Here is a 6,000-nt window from a genome sequence, read left to right as displayed (position 1 = left end):
AGCATATATTCTCCTCCATTGGTGAGCTCCCTCTCCAGCTCCCCAACCTTCAGCACCTACTGATGGAATGCCACTCTGCATCTAGGCTGTGGCGTTGGCGGTTGCCCCTGCACATGCGCAGCGAGGCAGACCAATGGAGTCCTCTCTTTCTCATGTAATAAACAGTCTTATGCTTCTCCCTTTTCCTCTGTTGCAGCCCTGTGCTGCCTGTAACTGAACTTTGTACCAACCTTTCCATCACCGGCTTGCCGGCATCAATGGAAATTCATTCAAGTGGGGACCCTTCGTCCCCCTCCGGTGTCTCCCTCAAAAAAAAGAACCCTGAAAATACACACAGCAGTGTCTGTACGCGTACGCCACCGTGACAGCCGCTCATACGTAGTGCATTGGGATTTGGGGACAATCCATCGATCAGGTCCACTGCGCGCGCGCGATCTCTGCACGATGCAAACGTCGGCGCAGGTGATCGACGTGCTGCCAATGCGACCACGCACCAGTCGATCTCCTCTCGTCACAGCGCTCTCGATCGCCACAGGGCTGGGCGCAGGCGGCCGGGATGCGGCAGCGTCAGGCGTCAGCGCGTGGCACCCCGGCCGGCCGATGGCGACCTCCCATCATCCCGCCAAATATTCTCTTGCCGTACAAGGCCGTCTCGATCGATCGCCAGCTTCGATGTCACGATACACGCTCGCCCTCCCGGAAATCTATCTCTTATAAAGATGCTCCCCACTACAACTCATTAATTGCTATTTCTCTAGCATATGGTGCAGCCACATCACCTTAATAATTTTTTACCAACCGATCTGTGATCCAACGGTACAATATCTCCCAACACATCTTCCTTCTTCCTATCCTTCCTAACACACATCCGTCCGCCTGGCTGGGCCTCCCGTGGACCTCCTGCCCACAAAGGCTTGCTGGTGGGCTGGCCAACGACATCCCATCCAAGCGATCGAGCACTTTCCAAAACCATGTGCAGGAATGGGAGTCAAGTGGCAAAGTACGATTGTAGCTGCAGATTGCAAATCTTTTTAACAACCGAACATTCAAACGATCTTCTCTCTCAAAACATGCATCTATTTCAGATTCCAATTGAACCTAGATATTATTTAGAATTAATACAATAAAATGAGATCCAATTTGAAAATATTTGTGTTATCTGTTCCTTTTAAAAAAAATCAAGAAACTGAATATATCATTTCAACATTGTGAATATATTGTTCCAACATTTTTTATATACTTTTTTCAACAGTCCCATATAAAATGTTGAATTAGTTTATTTTAAATGTTAAATTAGATCTGAATAACATTGTGAATATATTGTTCCAACATTTTTGATATACTTTTTCAACAATCCCATTCTTTTTTCAATAAAATTGTATTTAATATATTGTTCCGCACCTATCTATTCAATAAAATTGAGTACAATTTATACAATAATTCAACTTTGTGTAAACAAATAAACCAAACCTAAACTCTTCCCCAACTTCATTCAATAATAATAATTACAAATAACACAAAGCATCTCGCAGCAACGCGTGGGGAATTCACTGCTCGTGCTCTGCTAATACAGCGCCCGCGCGCTTGCCTGGCCTTGACTTGAGTGCCCGTGGCTTGCGCCCCGATTGGCTCCCCCCCGGACACTGTTTCCGGATCTGAGCACACGGCCTGATGAGTTGATTAGCACCAGTGTATGTAGCTGATGTTAATTTCTTCCGTAAGCCATAGTGTTGTGACAGGGGACGCACAGTATTCAATTCCGGAGTACTTGCTTGGGTATGATCATCAGCTGGCCGGAGCAGGATAAAAGTAATAAACTTTAGAACTAGCTCATCCAAATAAAATTTAAAAACTTTAGCATATGTGTGACTAGTAATATATATATATATATATATATATATATATATATATATATATATATATAGACACTAGCACTCAACTTTAACTTCTCTAAATAGGCTGGGCTTGGCCAAACAGGCATTCAATATATACTATACTAGCTAGCTAGCAGCAGCGCTCGCTCACTTTACTGAAAAGGAGTAGGCCTTGCTACGAATTAAGCATCGACCGTGCATACTAAAGCGCGCCCTGCTGACCGACGACTGTGTAGGCTACCAACCAATATTATGCGTGACACATGGACACGGATTTGTTAATAGTTGCGGCAGCTACCCGCATTTCTTGCGGATCGTCTCGTCCGGTCAAGGGGCGCGGCGGGGGGCCCGGCCGCGGTCGATGCCATCTCGGCCAGCTGATCTGATGAAGCAACGCGCGCTTGTACAATGGCTGCCGCCGCCGAGGAAGGATGGTGGCCGCGAGAAGGGAGCGAGCTAGCTAGCTATCTGCTGGCACGCGTACGTACATGTCGCGATCGACTAGGACAGAGATCGATCTAGAGGCTACTGTACATGACGCGTACGTACATGTCGCGTGACGCATGCAGTCACGCATGTGGATGAGGACGACGAGAAGAAGGGCCGGCCTGGCTGCAAAATAAAATACAAGATCCGAGCCGGTTAATTTGCTCGACAAAGTAGGCGATCTTGCTTGTGACCTGTCAACACGGATTCGCGTCTCGCGTCTACCCGGTAACTAGCTATAGCCTATGAAGCTACTAGCTAGTAGCTAGCGTACGTATATATGATTATTTTTGTATTTATTAGTTTCTAATAATCCCCACTGGGCGAAACAACGTTGGAATCTCTCTTCGAGTGTGAAGTGGACATGTTTGCATTGTCTCCACATGATCTTAGGGGCAGGTGCATGTATCCTGGAACGGATCGGAACTGCATTTGTTTTCAGACGCCGTGTACTTCGCAGTGGGGGATTATTGGGCTAACTCACGGGTCGTAGGATCTTGTGTGGCGCTGGTGCACGCGGATTTGATCCCTTCCCACAACTTGCACGAGCCTAGCAATAATCTTTGTTCAAAGTACTCCCAGATACAATGCACGTATAGTACCTGCGCTAGCGGCACCCGATCAACTATCAGTTAATTAGCTAGCTCGTGACGCCCGCCAGTGCTGCCCCCATTTATCTTGGCCGATACTACTGCTACCACTACTATGCATGTGCAGGCGTGGCGCCAACGCAGTGGGGCCCACGGACAGTTGGGTGTTACTTTTGGAGAACAAAGACCCTGGAGTGAATGAAAGGGGACGTTTGGACGATTGCTAATATACTTACAAATTAGTAGTGCAGACATGCTTGTACACATCTAGTGATGAATGTTTGTTTCCTAACGCCAAAAGCTAAGCGTGTGTCTGGAGAGAAACACGCATGATATGTGTACTCTACTTAGCTTGTATGTGTTGCTCTAAACTTTGTCTTGATAACAGACATTTGATTCTTCTTAATTAGCTTCAAGCTTCAACCTAGAATATATAGCTAGCTAAGCTAGGCAGGCAATGTGTTCATGTGAGCTGCAAATAATGCAGCCCCCCCCCCCCCCCCCCCCTCCCGCCCTTCACGAGTCGCTAGAAATGTGGAGATGATGGATTCGTGGCACCTGTGGGACGATCCCATGCGGATTTACAAACTTTGAAACGGAATCCCTGCTTACAACTAACCCGCATGTGTAACACCCGAGAGTTAAACTTGGGGTTTAATTAGCTAATTAGTGACTTAAGACGTTCCATTATAAATCGAGTCGGAAATGGATCCAAGCTTAGTTTTCAAATTCTGGAGCTAGAGAAAACCGGAACTTCCGGAAATATCCGGATACTCCGGTATTTCATCCGGAAACTCCGGATTTACCCGGATACTCCGGATATTCTTCCGGATACTCCGGACCTGGAACTTTATATCTCATGTTTTGATCCTTTTGCTGTTCCCAAACGTTATAAAACATTATTCACTCTCTCCCGTGCTCTCTCTCACTCTCTCCCGTGTTCTCTCACTCTGTCTCGTGCTCTCTCTCACCCCAAACCCTAGAGACCCAAAACCCTCCCTCTACCCTTGATCCAAGGCCCACGGGAGCTTCACTTGGATGGTGGATCATCTATCCCGCGTGCTCCATCCCTGGACGGCTTGGGTTCAAGCCCTTGGTGCAAGGAAGAGCTCACCCCAAAGTAAATAAGCTAGGGTTTGGCAAGTCCCTTGTTCTAGGGGGTTTAAATCAACTTCCTCCGGTCAATCGTCTTCTTATGAATCCCTCTACTAGGGTCTAGAAGGGTTTCGATTTTTGTAGGTTGGTTTCGCTAGAAATCAAGATTTCAGTTTGGGGGCGAAAGTTGTGCCAAACCCGGATACTCCGGGTATTATCCCGGATACTCCGGAAATGTCGTCCCGGAAACTCCGGGTTTAGGCCCGGAGACTCCGGATTTGGGAATCCGGATGCTCCGGATATGAATCCGGATATTCCGGGTTATGCAGAGTTATGGACGTTGAGTTATTCGGTTAGTAGTAATTATGATAGATTGGGGTTTATTTCAAAGTTTCAAATTATTTTTGCATACATTCTCATATCATTGCATACGTGTAGCCGCTGCCGCCGAGGGAGCCGTGTACGAGGTGGTTGCGGAGCCACAGAGGCAGGCCCCGCAGCAGGAGGACCGTGGGGAGTCGGACCAAGGCCCAACTCACCCCAGTGTTGAGCAGCAGACGCAAGTCAAGCCCCGGTGCACATCCTTTTATTTCAAATTATGACACCTATATTTATGTTACTATACTTGTGCATTAGGTTTAGGAATTGTTTGGAACCCTAGTTGCATGATCCCTAGGTTTCCTTGAGTTATACTAGTATGTAGAGGACGATAGAAATGCTATGCTTAATAGAACTCGGTAGAAGACGAGTGATTTCGGGACACTCACGAGATATAGGGTATTTTAGTTATTTTGAATATGTGGAATATTGAATTAGGTAAGAAAGGAAAAGAAGTTGGAGACCGGGCGGGGAAAAGTTAGCCCCGTCTGTGTCGGTTAAGGACCGTTCGTTGTCTGGCCCTATGATTGAGTTTGAACAGTACTAACCGCATACCGGGAGTAGGAGTTAGTCGAAACCGGTAAGCCGAGTACTGCTTTGCTTCGAAAGTACAGGAACCCGCACCCAACTCCTGGGGCGAGTCGAGTAGTCGCGGAGAATTGGGATGCATATGTTTATTTTTGGTGGTCTCACGTTGAGCTCGGCTGACCATATGTCGTTGGGCTGGTTCCTGTAGTTCGAGGCGAGGAGGGGAAAGGTTGGTGCGTGGGGTCCGACGGGGCTTTTGCGTGCCGTGTTGGTTAGGTCCACCTTGCAAGGTTAAATCGGATCGATTCGCTGTCAGTCGCTCTCGGATATGAGCACCTTGATCGCAGCACCGCATCATAGTAAGGCTATACGAAATTTTAAGTGATGTTTGAAAATGGCTATGATAAATTATTATCCCCTGTTTGTCATGATTTGCTTAGCAGGCGCAAATACTAGTTAATGATTGTTGTATATTAAATTTGGAGCTAAAAGTGGAAAAATAAGGACTTATTTTAGAAGCTGTTTCTGCAAAATAACCACCAGCCAAGAGCCATGCATGTCTAGTTCGGTGGGCTAAGTTATACCCACTGGTCGGGTAAGCCTGGCTGAGTATTAGTATACTCAGGGTTTGTTGCCACAATTATTATTTCAGGACACCCGGACGTCGATTTCTGCCCCTGCTGCGTTAAATTCATCCGCAGAGATGCAGAGGGGTAGGAAGTGGTGGAGAGAGACCCTTAGGTTAGGGCTTTGTCGGGTTGTACACTCGAGGGCAGAGTGTTCAGCCTTTCTGTTTTGCGCAGACCGGTCTGGCCGGTCATGGTTAGGCAGGGCTTTTGAAGGCTAGTGTAGTTGTAGGATCTAGTCTATTTGAATTTTAGAACATCGGATGTAATGTTTGTAAATTATGCAAATCTTGTAAATTATGTGTATGTTTGAACTCGGGTTGTAAAACCTAATGTTTCGTACTCCTATAGTGTATGTATTTTTAAGTATCATGTTGTGCTTGTACCATCTGCGCCCTCCTTCGCGGGGGACTACCGGTGTTG

The sequence above is a fragment of the Panicum virgatum genome, chromosome 1K, assembly GCF_016808335.1.
Source record: "Panicum virgatum strain AP13 chromosome 1K, P.virgatum_v5, whole genome shotgun sequence".
Taxonomy (NCBI): Eukaryota; Viridiplantae; Streptophyta; class Magnoliopsida; order Poales; family Poaceae; genus Panicum; species Panicum virgatum.
This window is presented reverse-complemented; position numbering follows the sequence as displayed.